The sequence below is a fragment of the Prinia subflava genome (genome assembly GCF_021018805.1).
Source record: "Prinia subflava isolate CZ2003 ecotype Zambia chromosome W unlocalized genomic scaffold, Cam_Psub_1.2 scaffold_41_NEW, whole genome shotgun sequence".
In the NCBI taxonomy this organism is placed as follows: Eukaryota; Metazoa; Chordata; class Aves; order Passeriformes; family Cisticolidae; genus Prinia; species Prinia subflava.
Window position 1 is genome coordinate 1,161,813 of NW_026960614.1, and position 19,220 is coordinate 1,181,032.

At 48.2% G+C, this 19,220-nt stretch overlaps 1 pseudogene; it reads right to left on the reverse strand.

Moving 5' to 3' along the window:
* Positions 1–219: 219 nt before the first annotated feature.
* LOC134565226 (forkhead box protein D1-like) lies at positions 220–3,121 on the reverse strand (annotated as a pseudogene).
* Positions 3,122–19,220: the final 16,099 nt, after the last annotated feature.

Below are 19,220 nucleotides of genomic sequence, written 5' to 3' on the forward strand. Positions count from 1 at the left end.
GCCAGAACAGCAAGGGACAGGGGCAGAAAAACAGGGAAAGGGAATCGAAGTAGCATTAACAATTATACAAGGCTGTAAAACTGGTATTACAAATTCACTTTAGCTTTGGGGTTTGGTTTCTTAGCGTTTACCTTGTGGGACTTGAAAAGCGGAAGATGGGACTGAGAGCACGTGGCCATGGTGGCCATGCGGTCACAGCGCAGCACGTGGTGTTAGCCGTGCCGTGCCGGGTTTAGCAGGAAGGGGTTAACTCTCGGGGGTTTGTTAAGGGAAAGGGGGTTAGGGAGAAGGAGCAGCGAGGGGAGGAGGGGGTAAGGGTAAGGAAGGAGGTTACACAATTTACAAAACCGAGTTTTGGAAGGTGCGGGGCTTGGGCACAACTGAAGACTGCTTTTTCCTTCTCTGATGGCCGTCTGGCTGAGTTCCTTTCGCTGCTGTCCAGGGGCGTTGGCTTCTCGGGCTCGATCGATGGTATGCGGGGCTCTTCTCGCCGCTGAGCCGGGCGGGGGGAGGGGCGCCTGTTCTCCGCGCGGCTTCTCCCGGTGCTGGGGCCCGCGCGCGCTGCGGCGGGGCCGGGACCACGTGTTGGCTCCGCCGGGACTGCCCCGCGCCGCGGCCGCTGGGCTGGGGCCGCTCCTCCGCCGGGGCCGTGCCGTGCCGGGGCCACTCCGCCGCCGGTTCGCCGCCCGCGCCGCGGCTGCCGCGGGCCAGAGGGTGCCGCGCCGCTGCCGCGCAGCCCGCGCCGCCGAGCCGAGGCGGGCCGGGGCCGCGCCGCAGCCATGCGCCCCTGCAGCGGTCCCGCCGCGCCGGGGCTCACGCCGGAGCCCCGCCGTGGCGGAGCCGCGCCGCCCGGGCCGCGCCGCCCGGCGGGGCAGCGCAGCCCGCGCAGCGCCGAGGCGGGCCGGGGCCCCAAGGGGCCGGGACCCGGGCCCGCGCCGGCCTGGTCGGCGGTGGTGGGACGGCCGCGTGGTGGCTCACGAGGTCTCTGCGCGGTGGGGGAGGGGCCGCCCCGGGCCGCGATGGCCCAGAACGGCCGCTCCACCGGAGACGGCACCGAAACGGTGTTACCATGGTCCATCTTTTCTCAGGGTCGCTGATGCTGTTGCCCGACGTTGGTGCGTCATCTGTTGTTGTTTAAATTTATGGGGGGTTCCCGGGGAGTGCCCCCCGGAGACCCCCGGGGTCTTTTGGGGTCGTGGTGTTCCCGTGCTGGCAGGCAAGGAGACTTCAGACGCCGGTGGAATGCTGATGAGGTGAGGGTTTATTCACTGAGGGAGAGGGGAAGGGGGGAGGGGGAAGGGGGGGAGAGGAGAGAGGAGCGTCCGGACGCCTCCAGGGGTAGAGGGGCAAGAGGGGCAGAGCCTTCTGCCTTAGCATTCTTATCACAGAGGTTCAAAGGGGCGCGGTAACATTCTCCAGCCAATGAGGTTACAGATACAGGATACTGCAGGGAGGGTACGGACTGGGGATAAACCATACATTTTCCAAGGGTGAGCCAGAGCAAACCATTTCCATAAAATGCAATCCCACAAGCACTCATTTTCTGGGCATAAAGCAGACGATTAGGAAATAAAGCATCATCATAAAATCACCCCAGGACAAAAGTAAATGAGACAAATGTGCTAAAATGAATTGATGTGCTAGCTCCATCAGGCTTTTTTTTTTCCTATACATCACTGTTATTATGCACCTAGACCTGAGAATCTCTCAACTTTAATGCTATAGTTATTTAGTTATTAACACATAAGTGTTAAGTGTTTGGTGGTTGTTTTTTTTCTTTTTTTCTTGCTTGTTTTTTAAAGGAGTAATGAGCAATTCTTCAACAGCATGACCATCTGTCCATGCAGTGTCTTGATCTGGTTTTGCATAACTATAAGTCCCGGGCAGCCTGTTGGCTGTGGAAGATGGCCCCTGAGCCCCGCTGCACATACCCCTCCTCTCCACTGCTCACGGCATGTCAGGCATCTGAGAGGCAAAGAAATGAGATAGCCCAGCTCCTATGTTCAGAAAAACTCCTAAATTCTTAACAGCTAGACATCTGGGACATGAAGCTGGGGTAGCAGGGAGGGCAGTGGTTGGGGACAGGCCACTGCCAGCACTCCCCAGTGTGTCCGACTGTGAGGTGCAGCTCCTGCCTGTGCTGGGGCCAGGCCTCCTCACAATGATGGTCTTGATGGAGAAAGGCAAGTGGGCCAGCAGCATGCTGCTGCTGGGCTTGGCAGCATGCAGTGAGGTCGCCAACACCAGGCCCAGCAGGTGCATGTTGCAGAAGGGTGCCTGTGCCAGTTCCACTGCTGGCAGCAAGGGGCCCAGCAGCGCAGCGACAGCAGGCAGTGCTGATCCAGGGACACTACTGGGGGTAATGAGGGCTGGCAGGGAGGAGTGGTGGAAGGCAAAGAAGGTGGACTGGGGGTGGTAAGGGCTGAAGCTGGAGGCTGTAGACACAGGGTGGCTGCTGAGGGGGCTGGGGAAGGGACTGCAGGAGGAAGGCAGCAGCAGGGTTCATGGTATGCAGCAGAAGCTTGGGCACCAAGAGCTGCTATTACTTGAAGTGCTTTCAGCAGCACAGGAAGCTCCTGTTGTCAGACGTTGACAGACCTGAGGTCCCGCATCCAGTAGTTGCCCTTGCCAGGGTTGCTGAGTTTCTGAGGAATCGTGACCAAGTAGTCACTGAGGGAGATTGTGGTGGATGCTGTTCTCACATGCAGGGAACTTCTCCCAGTAGTAGGGGAAGTGCCTGCTGATGAATTTGCAGATCTTGCTCAGTGTCAGTCACTTCTCAGGGCTCTGCAGGATGCCCATGGTGATGAGAGCGATGTAGGTAGTAGGGTGACTTCACCAGACTGTTCTTGCCACCCCTGTGCACCCTGCTGCTACTGCCTTCTGTGGGCCATCCTGAAGGGGGACCAGGATGTCACCCACCCCACTGTCACCACACACGTGTGACTGTAGTAGCAGGGTGTTCTCATAGAGATCACTCACACCCTCTGTCTTCTTCCTCCTCCTTGTCCTCAGTATAGGAGTGGTGGCAGAGGTGGTGGGACTGTGGCTCCTTGTCATCCTCCTCATAGGTCTCCTCAGGCAGCATCGACACTTCAGACATCTCCAAGTTCAGGATCATGGCATGATGGCAGGACAGCGCATTGGAAGAGGCTGGTGTGTCAAGCAAGCAGGTGCATTCCTAGCTGCTACCAGGTACCTGCGCTGCTCTGCAGAGAACTGCCAGTTGCTGCCGTGATGCAAAAGTGCTCTTGCCACCTGCTCAGAGGCAATGGATGTTTTGGATTTTATTTTGGGATATTTTTGTTTCTTTAAAAAATTTCTCTCTTCTCCCCTCCTTTTATTTGTCTTTTGCTTTTTTGGGGGGGTGGGGGAAGTACGCAGAGGGGCTGTGCCACCATGCCTGGAAGTCTGTTTCCCTTTCTTTCTCCTCCTTAATGGATGAAGGACAATGTCTTAGTTTGGAAAGACAGGTATCTGCCAGGGAAAGCTGGAGCTTCCCTTGGAATGCAGAATGTAAGCCCCTGTTAGCGTAGGAAAACATATAACCACACAGAGGCGATCATATGCGGTTCTTTATTCCAGCGCGCGGGACACCGGGGTGATGATACACCCAAATCTGATGTCCGAAGGATACAGAGTTGATTCGTGATTTTTATAGTTTAAATTATACACATGTTAACTAACCCCCACCCCTAGATACTGATTATCCTATTCCTTAGTTACTATCTTAAATCATACCTACGCTTCTACCCTGATCCACACTTGATTTGGTTAAAACAATAGCATGGAGCTGTTTACAAAAGCTGACGCTTGTTCCCAGCTAGCTGCGTCAAGTTCCAGTTGTACGTTCTCTACTTTCCTCCCCCTGCACATTACTCAATCTAGAAATTATATTTTTTAACCCTCCACCAACATTCCCCCCTTTGAAAGTATTTTCACTCTAATATACTAAGTGTAAATGCTTTCACTTAATCCAGTCCATTAGGCTTCAGAGTTCATACTGGATGTTCATCTTCAAATCCTCTGTTGTCATAGGCTTTGTCCGGGATGTTGTTGCGGATTGAAGGTGCTGGGTTCCGTGCCAATGCCTTCATTATGGTCCTGTTCCAAGATGCCTTTTTCTGTATCTCTCTCTTCAGGATTCTGTAAACTAACCAAATTACTAAAAATATAATCAGTAAAATTATCAGATTTTCAAGGATAGACTTTATCCATGAACTCACATTCCATCCTAATCCTTCAAAGATTTTACCCAACCAGCTGGTAGCTAAATCCTTTTGTTCCTTTTGTGCCTCATGCTCTATTTGTTTTAACTGACTGATGTCATGTTCTACATCTGCAGTTACATTTGGGATGTGGATGCAGCAATGGTCGATTTGTCCCTTTAAATATCCACACACTCCGTGCTCTTTCAAAAGCAACATATCTAAAGCCAAATGATTTTGCAGGGTCATTTTGGTGGTGGCCTGTAATTGCACATTGAGTTCTCTAAATCCCTCTCGTGTGATTCTTGCTAATCTGTCCACCTGACCTGTGAGTCTATATAGCATTTCTCTATTTCGATAATTTGCAATGGGACCAAACAAGGATTCTAGGGCCCACCCAATCTTTACTCCACTAGAGGGTTCCTTCCAAGTGTCATCTGGGTTCTTGTCTTCTGAGACGTCTCGCTTTGCTTTTATTTGTAAGGCTTCACTGCTCCTGTTAAATGGGGATTTCTTCCAAATTGGACATAAAGTGGGAAGGCCCAGGGTGATTTCTCTTACCTCCCCATCCATAGGCAAGTGTGTTGTCCATGTGCCATCACTCATTGCCCATACAAATGGTCCTGGACTTCGAATTGTACTCCTGCTACATCCTACTATAATCTTAGAATCTATTTTGCCTTGTTTGTGTTTAATTTTCCTGCAGGCACAACCAATTCGTAAGGCTATTGCCAATGGTGACCACTGTTTCATTTCTAGATTGTCAGAGGTGCAATCATAAATTTTCTTACATACCCACCAACTTACCTTATTTGCCTCTTTCTGACTGCTAGTATCAGTATTTGTCACTGTGGGATCTGTCTCATTTTCAGAGCCTTTCCATTTAATGCACCAGGGTGTGCTTTCCATATATTGGAATTTCTGGAGGATGCTCACAGACCATGCACTGTCCCAAGGTTCCAGTCCTTTCCAATCCTTCTCTTCACATTTCCACACTACAACACTTTCTGTAGCGTTGTCCCTGATCTTTTGATAGCGTAGAAACCAACATTGCCATTTTGCAAGGTCTTGGTCCTTAACCTACCACTCTATGATTTGTCCCAATTTGCCATTACTAAGAATGCACTCTGACTTTCTCATGGGTTGAATATAGGAATCCTCTGTTATCTTCCAGTATTCTCTGACCACCACCCTTGACTCTGGTACTTGTTTACAGTTAATTGTTTTGTTCCCTCCTATTTCAGGTAATTTTGATGTTATTATTCCCCAGCTTACTGGGTCCCCTGCTGCCTTTGGTATTGGCAGGCAGGCCGTTATTCTGCTGGTATTATGCATTTTGGCAAAGTCTCTGACCAATCCAATCATTACATTCTCAGCCCGAATTTCATTAGAAATTTCTATTACTTGTGTCTTTGCCTGTATCTCTCTCTTCATTCTAGAATGAAGAGTTGTTAGTTGACCCTTCTGTATCCCATATCCCAAAGTAACAGCAATCCCTGCTGGTGACATTAGTATCCATGAAATTAACATTACCCACAGGAAGAGCATGAGCACAGTTACCAATACCATTTGAACAGTTACAGACGTTTCAGCCTCAGTTTTGTTGGTCCAAAAGTTTCTATAGCCCACGACTGGACTCCACGAGGGACCTTCTTCACACGCGTGTAGTGTATCCAGGGTTCCACTCCAGCCACTTTGACTGCTGTAAAGGTGGTTAGCAGTACCTGATGGGGACCAGTCCACTTCTCTTTTAGTGGTTCTTCGTTCCAGGTTTTGATGTATACCTCATCTCCTGGTTCGATATTGTGGACTGGATTCTCCAGGGCCAGTGGTCTGTTCCACACGAGAACACTTCGGAGCCGAGCTAGAGTTTTCCCGAGGGACAGAACATAATTATACACATCTTGTTTCCCTGTGACATGAACATTTGGATTGGGGTTAGGAGATTCATATGGTTTCCCATACAATATTTCATAAGGACTAACTGACATCCCACTCCTAGGCTTTATCCGAACCCTCAGCAATGCGATCGGCAAAGCCTGTGGCCACTGCAGTTTGGCTTCCTGGCATATTTTACTGATCTGCCTCTTCAGTGTCTGGTTCATTCTTTCTACTTGCCCACTTGACTGGGGTCTCCATGGTGTGTGGAGGTCCCAAGATAATCCCAATAACTTGCTTACCTCTTGTACCACCGTGGCTATGAAGTGTGGGCCTCTGTCTGATGATATCCCTAGGGGCACCCCAAACCTGGGAATGATCTCCTGTAATAACCACTTAACTGTTTCCTTTGCTTGGTTTGTGCGACAGGGAAGGGCTTCTGGCCATCCAGAAAACGTGTCAACCCCTACTAACAGGTATTTGTATCCCCGAGTTTTTGGCAGTTCTGCAAAATCCACTTGCCAATAGTCTCCTGGTTCTATTCCTATCCGAATTCTGCCTAACTGTGCCTGTCGTCTAGCTACGGGATTGTTTTTCAGACAGATTTCACATTTAGACATTACTGACTTGGCCATTGTTTGCATCCGTACTGAGATTAGATATTGTCTTAGCCACTTTACCAACGCCTCTGCACCCCAGTGACACTCATTATGTTTTACCTGTAAAATTTCTCTCATTACCAAAGGAGGTACCACTATTTGCCCTTGTGCGGTTACATACCACCCTTCTGCGTTCTTCTGTGCCTTCAGCAGTCGTGCTAGTCTGTCATCTTCAATTGTATAGTTTGGCTTCGGAGGCAAATTAAATTGAGAGATATTAAGTCTTGATGGTATCAACGCCATTGTTTTCTGCACCTCTCGCGCTACCTGACGGGCTGCCCAATCTGCTTTTCGATTTCCTTCACAAATTTTGGAGTTGCCTGATTGATGTGCCTTGCAGTGCATGATTGCTACTTGTTCAGGTTTTTGTACTGCATCTATCAATTGTAGGACTGCATCTTGATGTTTAATATTTGTCCCTTGGGAGGACAGCAGTCCTCTTTCTTTCCATAAAGCTCCGTGTACATGCACTACTCCAAAGGCATATTTGGAATCAGTCCAAATATTCACTGTCTTCCCTTCACTCAGCTCGAGTGCTCTGGTTAATGCGATTAGTTCTGCCCTTTGTGCAGACGTGTTAGGTGGTAGTGCTTTTGCCTCTATTACTACATCAATTGTAGTTACTGCATATCCCGCGTATCTGGCTCCGTTCTCCATGAAGCTGCTTCCATCTGTAAAGAGTTCCCACTCTGGTTGCTCCAGGGGGACATCCTTCAGATCTGTTCTTGCTGAATAGGTGTGCTCGATGACTTCTAGACAGTCATGCTCTAATGGACCTTCCTCAGCTGTGGCACCTAGAAATAGAGCTGGATTCAAGAGGTTAGTTGTTTTTAGTGCAACATCATCCTGCTCAGCCAGGGTTACCTGAAACTTCATCATCCGGCTTGGAGAGAGCCAATGGCCCCCCTTTTGTTCCAGGACTGTAGTTACCATGTGTGGCACATAGACATCTATGTGTCTTCCCATTGTGAGCTTCCTGGCTTCCTGTATCAGCAGCACGGTAGCTGCCACTGCCCGCAGACATGAAGGCCATCCGGCACTTACGTTGTCGAGTTGTTTGGAAAAGTAACCCACCGGCCTTTTCCAGCTTCCCAGTCGTTGGGTCAGGACTCCCAGTGCCAGTCGCTGCCTTTCATGCACGTACAGCTGAAAGTCTTTAGACAGATCAGGTAACCCCAAAGCAGGAGCAGTTGTCAGTGCTTCCTTTAATTTCTGGAAGGCCTCTTTCTGTGGTTTGCCCCAGGTGAACGGCTGCGTCTTCTGAGCCTCGTACAAGGGTTTTGCAATCAGTCCATAGTCCATGATCCACAGGCGACATCACCCTGTCATTCCGAGGAAGATCCGCAGCTCGTGTAGATTCTGAGGCTCTGGAATAGCACAGATAGCTTGAATACGATTAGTACCCAGTTTTCTCTGCCCTTGTGAGATTTCACATCCCAGGTAAATCACAGTCTGTTGGGCAATTTGTGCTTTTTCTCTGGATACCTTATACCCTCCCATTCCTAATGAATTTAAGATCTCAATGGTTACCTTTATGCAGGTCATTTCTTCCTCTGTTGCAATCAAAATGTCATCTACATACTGGAGTAATAAATATTGGTCTCTTGGTACTTGCCCTTCTCTGGTCCAGATTTCCAGTTCTTTTGCCAGTTGACTTCCAAAGAGAGTGGGGGACCCCTTGTACCCCATCGGTAATCGAGTCCAGGTGAGCTGAGTTTTTCTTCCACTTTCTGGATGTTCCCACTCAAAGGCAAATAGTTTCCTACTTTCTTGGTCAAGGGGTATACAGAAGAAAGCATCTTTTAAGTCAATTACAGTAAACCATTTATATATCTCTTTTACGGATGCTAACAATGTATAGGGATTGGCAACCACTGGATGAATGTCTTTTGTTATTTCATTTATACCTCTTAAATCCTGTACAAGTCTATACTCACCATTGGGTTTCTTCACTGGGAAAATTGGGGTGTTGTATTCCGATTTACATTCCTCTAGAATTCGATATTTTAAAAATTTATCAATGGTCTTTGCTATTCCCTGTCGTGCTTCTGGTTTTATAGGGTATTGTTTGATTCGTACAGCCTTTGCTCCTTCTTTTAACTCTACATGTACCGGTTGTGCCAATTTAGATTTTCCAGGTACATCTGTTTCCCAGACAGAGGGAATTACTGCATCTTCTACTTCTTTAGGAATATTAGAAATTGGTTTTTCTTTTATCATCAAAATCTTTCCTGTCTTAGACTCCGGAATTTTCATTACGAGTTCACCATTCTCAAAAGTAATTACTGCCTCCAGTGCTGCCAGTAGATCGCGCCCTAAGAGCGGAGTTGGGCAGTCTGGCATGTATAAGAATTCATGGGTCAAGATCTTATCTTCAAAGCTCAATTCTAGGGGTTGCAAGAATGGCCGTACCTCCTCCTTCCCTGTGGCTCCAATGACTGCTGCTGACTTGTTCCCGATTTGCCCCTCAAGATAATTTAGTACAGAATGTGTGGCCCCCGTGTCAATGAGAAAATCTACGTCTTTTCTTTCTAAATGCAAAGTCACCATGGGCTCCCTTGATCCTGGCTCTCTCTCATGTAAGACCATGACTCTGGCTACACCATCCAGCTGATGCTCACTACTTTGATTAAACATACTGTCTAACTGAGGCTGACCATTCTGGCTAAACCGGTTTGGACACTCCCTTTTCCAGTGTCCCTCCATCCGACAATATGCACACTGATTCAGACCTAATCTACCATGACCAGAACCTCTGCCAAAGCCACCTCTATTAACGCCACGACCACCTCTACCACGTCCCCGCCCCTGTCTCTGTAAGACTGCCAAAAGGCTTTGCCCCTGTTTCTTGATAATTTCTCTGTCCCTGTTATTATAAACTTTCCAGGCAACCTCTAGGAGTTTATCCAAGTTTCTTAACTCTTCACCTTCCAGTTTCTGTAGCTTTTTCCTAATATCTTCCTGTGCCTGACCCAGAAAAATAAAGGCAAGCTGAGTTCTTCCTTGCTCACTGTCTACTTGAAGATCAGTATATCTTCTAGCTGCTTCCTTAAGTCTTTCTAGAAAGGCAGTGGGAGATTCTTTCTTTTCCTGTTGAATTTCATACAACTTAGACCAGTTCATACTCTTAGGTATTGCCTGTTGAGCACCAACTGAAATCCACTCCTGATATCTCTTTAGCCTTAACATATCCACTCCAGAGGGGTCATTAGCATCCCACTCTGGGTCTGCAGTGGGAAAATTATAATCCAGTGTCCCTGTCACCAAACCATTTCGTATGTCTTCTCTAGCTCTTTCTCTTGCTGCTCGAAGAACCATATCTCTCTCTGTCTCATCCATCAGAGTGTCTAATATGACATGAATATCTTCCCAATCAGGGTTCTGAGTTTTCATTATCATCTTAACCACACGAGCTACCTTATCTGGGTTTTCTCTATACGTTCCAGCTGATTGTTTCCATATAACTAAACCAGCAGGTGAAAAGGGTACCTTTACAAAGACGGGTTCGTTAGTTCCCACTCCTTGCCTTAGTGGTGCAATAATCGTTCTCTTTTGTTTGCCTGATTTTAATATACCCTTTCCTGCCTGAGGCCACTCCAGGGCCAGTTTTCCTCGTGTTCGGTGAGCTACTGGGGCGTCTAGTTCATTTGCTTCACTGTCACTACTTTCCATTCTATCTGTCTTTTTCACATTCCCCCTTTGCTTCTGCCTCACAATCACATCCTGGACAGGTGAATCGGGGAGGGGAGGGTACAGGGGGGCAGACGGGCCAGAAGCTGGTGAAGGAGGTGTAGGTGGGAGTGGAGGGTACCCTTGAGCTGGTGTTAGAGGGGGGATAAATCTTTCAGCGGGTGTGGGCGGGGGAGCAGGATAGCTTTGAGCAGGTGTATGTGGAGAAGGGGGGGTTCTCTGAGCAGGCGGAGGAGGGGCGGGCACCTGGGCAGGCAGAGGAGGGGCAAGCGGAGGAGCGGCTGGCACAGGCAGAGGAGGATAATTACCTTCAGCAGACAAAGGTGGGGGTGAAACATATTGTGCTGGCGCGAGCGAGGGGGTTGTAAGAGAATCAGGTGGGGTCAGGGTGAGCGGGGTAGAACTTGGTGTTGAGGGGGCCGTGGTGGTTCCGGGAGCCATGGGAGATACCAATAATTCCGATTCCAGTTCGTCTCTTTTTCCCCCTAAAATTTCACTTAAAACTGCATGTTCCATACAATGCTTATTTTGGACGCAAGCCAGACACTTATTATTCTCAAGCTTCATTGCTTTCATTTTGTCAAGCCACAAAACCGGTTTCTCAAGCAAGCACAGAAATAAGTCAATATATGGTAATTGTTCTACCCTTCCATCTTGTGTACAAAGCGATCTAAGTTGCATAATAACCTTCACATCAAAAGACCCGTTTTTCGGCCACCTCTGATTTTCAGGCAAAGCGTATTTTGGCAAGTGAACATTACAATATTCAATCAACTTATCTTTTCGTAATTCCTGACCGAAATTCCCCTCTTTCCAATGTGCCAACAAACAACCCAACGGAGAAGAACTTGGTATAGAGGCATTATTGCTGCCCAAAACCTCTTTTAACCCTTTTAGTTTCTCCATATTACAGATACATAAAACCACAGATGCCGAACCTGCAACGCTTTAGCGATTTCTGACGGACGGCTGCCTAGGCAATACCACCAGGAATTCCTTTTGCCCAACCAAGCGTAGCTTTCGCTGCGTCTTAATGGCAGGCCCCCAGACCAGAGAATAAAGAACCTTACCTTCTCACCAGGGGTCGTTGTGAGCGGCGAGGGTCGCGGCTCCGATGGGCTCCCCGAGAAATCACCCGGTGCCGGCTGGAGCGTGATCGGGTCGCGGGGTCCTGGCTGCGCCCACAAGGTCCCGTCCTGGGTCGCCAAAAATGTTAGCGTAGGAAAACATATAACCACACAGAGGCGATCATATGCGGTTCTTTATTCCAGCGCGCGGGACACCGGGGTGATGATACACCCAAATCTGATGTCCGAAGGATACAGAGTTGATTCGTGATTTTTATAGTTTAAATTATACACATGTTAACTAACCCCCACCCCTAGATACTGATTATCCTATTCCTTAGTTACTATCTTAAATCATACCTACGCTTCTACCCTGATCCACACTTGATTTGGTTAAAACAATAGCATGGAGCTGTTTACAAAAGTTGACGCTTGTTCCCAGCTAGCTGCGTCAAGTTCCAGTTGTACGTTCTCTACTTTCCTCCCCCTGCACATTACTCAATCTAGAAATTATATTTTTTAACCCTCCACCAACACCCCCTCCCTCCAAATTATTATAATTTTGCAATTAGGGGCTTTCAGGCAAAGATATGGGAATAGGAATAACAGTTCTTTACTAGGAATATTAAAAATACAAATGTAGTAGTACAAAAAAACCCAAACAAGCAGACAAACAAACAAACAAAAATCCTAGAAACCCTGACACAGTCAGAATACATCCTGACACCCTGTTGGTAAAGGTATTGGAAGCAGTCCAAATAAATCTTCCTGGAGTAACAGATGTGGTTCTGTTGGAGTAGAGATGATCCTGTAGAAAGGGACCAGTGGTGGTGAAATGGGTCTGGTCTTCCTTTGGGAAACCCAATGGAAAACAGGCTACTCTGGTGTTTCTGACTCTCAGTTTTTATCCAGGTAGGAATGGTTGGCTCCTACCACTGGGTGGAGCATCTCTGTCTCGTTTTGGGGGGGAGGTGAATTTTCCAGGAAGTTGTGGGCAAACCAATCAGTGGTCAGGTTTTATGCTGGCACCTAGAGTAGCCACTGGGAGGTTTGGACACGCCTCTGAGAACACAAGCGGTTAAAAGCAAGGACTCCCAGAGGGTCTGCCTCTTTTGGATCCGGTTTCAGCAGAGAAACATCTTCACCTCCTCCTCTGCTCAGCTTACAAGGCTGAGTGGGGGAGGAGAACCATGCAGCCAGGCTGAGGGGAACCATGTGGCCGGGCTGAGGTAAGCTGGATCCCTGGGGGGGAAGAGAGTGAACAGAACTGGAGCTGAGCAAGCCCCATCCAGGATGAAGGGGTCGAAAACTGTGGAGGTGCCTTCCGTCCCACCCCCCATCCCCGTGTCGTCCCCCCCCCCCGGGAGGAGGTGCCCAGCTGCGTGTGGGAGTTGTCGAGCCTGGGAGTGCTTGAGCCTTCAGCCCTGCCAGGAGCCAAGAACTGTTAACTCTTTCGGAGGCAGAAGGAAACTTTTCCCAGACATTGATTCTCATGGCTAGTGGTTTCAGAAGAGAGAGAGAGACAGCCTGGGACCGAGATGATAAAGGAAGATGAAAAGAACCCCAGATGGGCAGAGACGAAGAGGAGTGGCTTTTAGGCTGGACTTTTCTTGCATAATGTTAGCCATAGACTGAACTTGAGTCTCTTTAAACTTAAACTGCATTTGGGTGGATGTAGCCGGCTTGACTTGCTGCAGTGGAGCAAACAGAGAAGAGAGGAAGAGGGTGTGGTGGTGCCCTCTGCCCTCAGAGAAGAAACCCTCGGCCCCAGGGGAAAGATGGGGAGAGCCCGGCATGCAAGCATCCTTAAAAAGAGCCCTATATGGAGCTTTAGCCCATGGACAGTAGTGAGAGCACTGGACAGGGAAAAGAGGGTGTCACCACGGCAGACTTCTCCGGGCGGTGCCATGGGTGACATGGAAACACATCAAGGGTGGACCTGTGTTTTCTGAGGAGCAGTCTGTGGTGCGAGAGAGACTCCTCTCTCCCTTGCTGAATTGAAGATTAGTTTTTTTGAGTGGTGATTTTTTGATTTAAAACCCAAGGTTTTGGTCCATGGAGGGTAACATGTAAGGGGTGGAAACTGGGGGAGGAGAAGAAATGTTCTGGGAAGTTTTCATTTCTGTTTTTGTGTGTGTTTAGAGGTTTTTTTTTCCTTTTCTATTTATGTTCTTATGTAATGTAATAAAGTTTTGTTTTCTCTTTTAGTAGTTGTTAGGGAAAAAACATATATTCATGGGTGCATTAACATCTGGCCAGTGCTAACCCATGACATTCTCATAATGGGATGATGTCATTTTATCAGTCAAGTGGTGAGCCTTAATGGATCATTAACAGAAGATATCCTCCTGGAGGGAGGATGGGTCACAGACGAGATAAGAACACTGCCCCACCTGGTTTTAACAGCTGGCCCATTAACAGAAGACACCCGCCCCCTCCCCCCCCAGAGTTATGAGGAATAAGCCATAGAAGAGAAAGAAAACACCTTCCCAACCGGTTTCAACACATGGCAATAGAATACATAGTTTTGGTTACATATTACAACCTGTAAGAGTCGGTCTGAAAATCCCTCATCTGCCTCATGACTGTCAGAGGCTGACCGCCAATGACCCTGGGCTGCAGCACAGGAGTTCTGGCCTGACCGAGGTGGGACCCAAGTTTCTCCCTGCAGGTGCACTTACTGGACCAAGACGCCCTCCTCAGAAACCCGTGTGGGAACAATGAGGAGCTGTTACTGTTCCTGGGCTGTGTTTGCAGAGGCCGTGTTTGCTTTGACTGACTGTGCTGTACCTGCTGCAAAGCCCAGACCTGCTTGTCCCAAACCTGCCTGATCTGAATGGTTGCACCTGATTCCCAGAGCAACGAGCCTCCTCACAGTGACTCTTGGGTGCCCCCCACTCCTGCCTGCATTGGCCAGGTGCCCCCTGCTTCTGAAATGACTATAAAAGTTTCCCCCTGAGACTCACACTTTGAGGCCTCCCCAGAGGACAACAGTCAATTGACGCGCGCCACGAGGACTGCGAATGTGGTCTTGCGCTCCAGCGTCACGAGGACTCACACCTGTCAGTCGGTAGCTATGACCCCCCTTTTCCTCTTCTCTCTCTCTCTCTCTTTCCGGTCCCCCTCAGTCCTCTTTTATATGAGCAACCACTTTTTCCCCTTTCTGACCACCTTTTCTATGTTCATCACCCTTTCTTAGTTCTGGACACTGGTTTTTCCAGTGACCAAATTTTTTGCAAAATGCACATTGACCTTTTCCCAGTCGGGGTGCTCCCTGTTTTGGTGGACCTTGTCCACGTTTTCTTTTTTCTCCCTCTTTTACTACTGCTACTAATTTCTTCATCCCTTGTTTATATCCTTCTTCCCGGTTACTAAAAACTCTCCAGGCCTCATCCAGTAAAGCTTCTAAATTCCGACTGTTTGGACCCCGGATCTTCTGGAGTTTCCGCCTGATGTCTCCTGTAGATTGTCCTAAAAACAAATTTATTAATTGCTGCGTCCCTTCATCAGATCCAGGATCCAGGGTGGTGTGTTGGCGCATTGGGTCTCGCAGGTGATCTAGAAATTCAGAGGGTGTTTGAGAAGGGCCCTGTTTGATAGCATATAAGGCTGACCAGTTTATGGTTTTGGGGATTGCTCTTTCCAGCCCTTTTACTATCAATTCCTGGTATCTCTTTAACCGTCCCAACCCCTCATCTCCATTAGGATCCCATTTTGGGTCTTGGAGGGGAATTATATCCTTAACATCCTCCTGTGTTGTTCTACAATCATCCTCGGCCAGATCCTTAGCTACTTTCAAAACTAATTGCTTCTCAGTTTCTGTTAGGGCATTAAGCAGCAGTTGGAGGTCTGCCCAATCAGGTAAATGCTGCTTAATCATAAACTTCATTTTCTTAGCAACCCCTATTGGATCACTTCGATAGCCCTTAGCACTCTTTTCCCAAATTTCTAAATCAATCGAGGAAAAGGGAACCTTAATCAGTTTTGTTTCTCCATCAGAGGTCATTGCTTGCCTTAGAGGTGCTTGTATGACCTCTCTGGTTTGTTTTCGGGTCCTTAATGCTATGGGTCCTTGTGGGGGAAGTTTGGGAGCTGGTGGGGGAGGTTCAGGTTCATCCCACTCACTGTCACTGCTAGGCAGTGGTGGATAAAATTTGGATGGTTCCCTGGGTTCAGGAGTGGATGGAGAAACCCCTACCTCAGCTGCTGTCCTTCCAAAGGAAGATGAAGCTAGAGATGAAGCGGGGGAGGTTGGAGTTAATGATGGTTCTGAATCTGCATCCCCCACCACCCTCCTCCTTTCCTGCCTTTTAGGGGGTGGTTTAAGTATGTCTTCTGTCTCTTCTTCCAAAGCCTCTGCTTGGTATACCTTGTCAGGATGTGTACACCTCCGATTTATTGAGCAGGTGCTACAACACCATTTGGGCTTTCCCTTAGTAACTTTATGGTCCTTTTCAAGGGCCAACACTAAAGGATCAGATGGTGGCCTCATTCCACAATCCCTTTGCCACTCAGGGTGATCCCTAAGAGTAAAAAATATATCAGCATAAGCCACTTCCTGCCATTTTTGTTCACGGCGTAGGAAGAGCATTAGCTGCAATAGAGTCTCATAGTGCAGTGTACCATTTGCTGGCCACTTCACCCCCTCTTCCAGCCTATACAGTGGCCACCACTGTGTACAAAACTTAACAAGCTCCCTTTTGGTTTCTGTACCCCCATAGCCCACCAATTCTTTCCAGTGTGTTAAAATACATCCCAGAGGACTGCCTTTAGGAATCTCTTGACTTTCACTTGCTCCCATCCTTAATATCCCTCCGGTATAAAGATACACTGGGCACTCTTCACCTTAAAGATTTCCACTGGCTTCCCTATATCTCCTGCTCCTGGGCATATACTTTTACTGAAGAATGAAGCAGGGTTTACACGCACACACACACACCACAGGAAGGGAAAAGCTCCTTTTTATTTTAATCTAAAAGGAAACAACACAACACAGTCAAACAAATTGACAACACACAGACTTGTCCCCTCTTCCTTGCTTAAACTGCTGATTACAAATCGCTATCGAACCAAGTCCTCTGTTATGCCTTGCACTGGCAATTTTGCAGCTAAAAATGCGCTCAAAAACTGCAAGCAGTTTTACACATACTGCAGCAGGGGTACAGGTAAAACCCAATGCAAATCCTGTCGAGCCATAATTAGAGTATAGATGAGGCTCTTGCAAAATACCAACCAATATCTGGCTTCGGCCAGATGTTAACAATCCCAGACATACACACTCAACCAAAAATTTTGACAAAGTCTCGCCGTAAGCCAAAGGGCTCAAGCAGAGACAGCATAAATCCCTTTGCAAGAGGGAAGCGGGGGGGCGACCCCAGCCCCACACAGTCCCACACCCCCCTGCGGCCAGGAATCACCAGTTCCTGGTTAAAATACCACGCCAAACACACCGGCAATCTCAAAGCCTCACAAACAATCAAGTATGTTCCTTCGCAGTCAAGACAAGTCCCCACAATCAAAACCTTTTGGGGTCGAGCGGGATTTGTAATACACAGTGCGAGACTACAAAACCTGGATCCTTCCGCCAGTTACCAAGGTGACACCGGGCGTAATTTCAAACCTTTCACACCACTCGTTCCTTCACACAAAATAAACAGCTTATTCACTCACAACTGTCTTCTCCACTTAACAACACACTGGCTAAAATATCATTGCTAGCCACACAAACAAAACTCACACACAGTACTTTCCCGAGGCACACATTCCAGGAACTCTATAAGCACTATTTTCGTAAACCCCAAAGCAGATATCCCTCCGCTGATCAGGCGGGGGTTTTAAAATTCTTTTACAACTTTAAACATACACCACTCCTCCAAAACACGTACAGCACACTACCAGCACACCCCAAAAACACACAAATCAAAATACAAATCCTCACAAACCACATGTACGGCACACCAGTAATTTCCACAGTGTAAGCACGCAAACTTACAAAACCAAGATCTGTTTACACTACACGCACATCCGGCATGCACAGGCTGCAATTGCGATCTCCTGCAACCCACAGCGGGACCCCTCTCGTCCCAAAACTCGCGGCTGACACCCACACTGCAGCTCACCAAGCCGCTTCTCAGCCACAAACCAAGCCAAACTGGAGCCACTCCTGCTCCCAGAACACAGCAAAACTGTCTGTCCTGTTACTGCTGCCCCACCCCGGGACACAGGGTACAAACTCCTGGTGCTGCTGCCAGCACCACCTGAAACACAAACCACAAATACCAGACTTCGCAGAGCTTACAAAACCCAGTCAGGCCTCTGCTTTGCAAAAAACGTCTCTTACGACTTACAAGCTGCCTCTGTTCAAAGGTGCCCGTTTCCAGTATTTATTAAACATACCTTTTTGTCCATAGTTTTGGCAGGTCCTGGTCTTTCCCCGGGGTGTCAGCAGGGCCGCGGGAGCCCTCTTCCCAGAAAATCCTGGGTGGGCGCCCAGAGGGGTCCCAGACCCCGATGGCCCCTCGGCCAGAGAGAGCAGACTCCTGGCTGGCTCGCCAAATGATTTATTAAAATATGAATATCAATCTAATATCAATATCCAATTGTGACGGACAACAAACTCTCTAACAGTTAAAGTTAGAAAGTGTATGTTTATTGTGACGCTGGGCAGCACGTGGGATAGCTCCCTAATGCGCACTGCAAAGATCACAGGTCATTACAAAGCCTTTTATTTACAAAAATGTTGAATACACAAAATACAAATGCATATTCATACCCCTGTCACTTCCTCTTCTCCGCTTCGTATGCTAATTGACAACAAGGCTATTGAGCATGAGTAGTTTGTTCCCTGAAATGGGTCGGTGGTCCTTTTGTGAGGAGTGGTCACCAAAAGGAGGAAGTAAAACGAGTCTTCCTCATTCTAAACTTTCAACCTTTTCAATGCAGATGTGATTGATGGATGGTAGAACTCCCTGTTTCCTGTTTTCCAGGACTATTTCAGTGGGTTTCTGGAAACAGGAGGTCTGGTGTTGTATTGATTAGTTTCTCTGTTTGACAAGCAATGAGTTATTAAATCCGGGGTAGCTTATCTTAAACCTGATTTCTTTTAACCATCCTCTAACTTTTAACTGATTTCAGCAAAGCTTATCTATTCATTTCAGCTAAATCAGCAACATCTATTGTTAACTGTAACCTTAGCTTTTCTCAAAGCTTCAAAATTAGTGTCTCAGTGGCTTCTGTGAGAAGCTGCTAGAAGCTTCCCCCATGTATGGCAGAGCCAATGCCAGCCAACTCCAAGACAGACCCACCACTGGCCAAGGCCAAGCCAATCAGAGATGGTAGTAGCACCTGTGGGACAACATATTTAAGAAGTTATTGCACAAAAGTAATTGCAGCCAGAGAAGAGAGGACTGAGAATATGCAGGAGCAACAACCCTTTAGGCACCAAAGTCAGTAGAGAAGGGGAAGGAGGAGGTGCTACAGGCACCAGAGCTGAGATTCCCCTGCAGTGCGTGGTGAAGACTATGGTGAAGTAGCTATCTCCCTGAAGCCCATGGATGTTCCTGGGGAAGCAGAGATCCACCTGCAGCCTCTGGAAGACCCCAGGCTTAAGTAGGTGGATGCACCTGAAGAAGGTTCTGACCCCGTGGGAAGCCCATGCTGGAGCACGCTCCTGGCAGGATCTGTGGACCTGTGGAGAGGACCCCCACACTGGAGCAGGT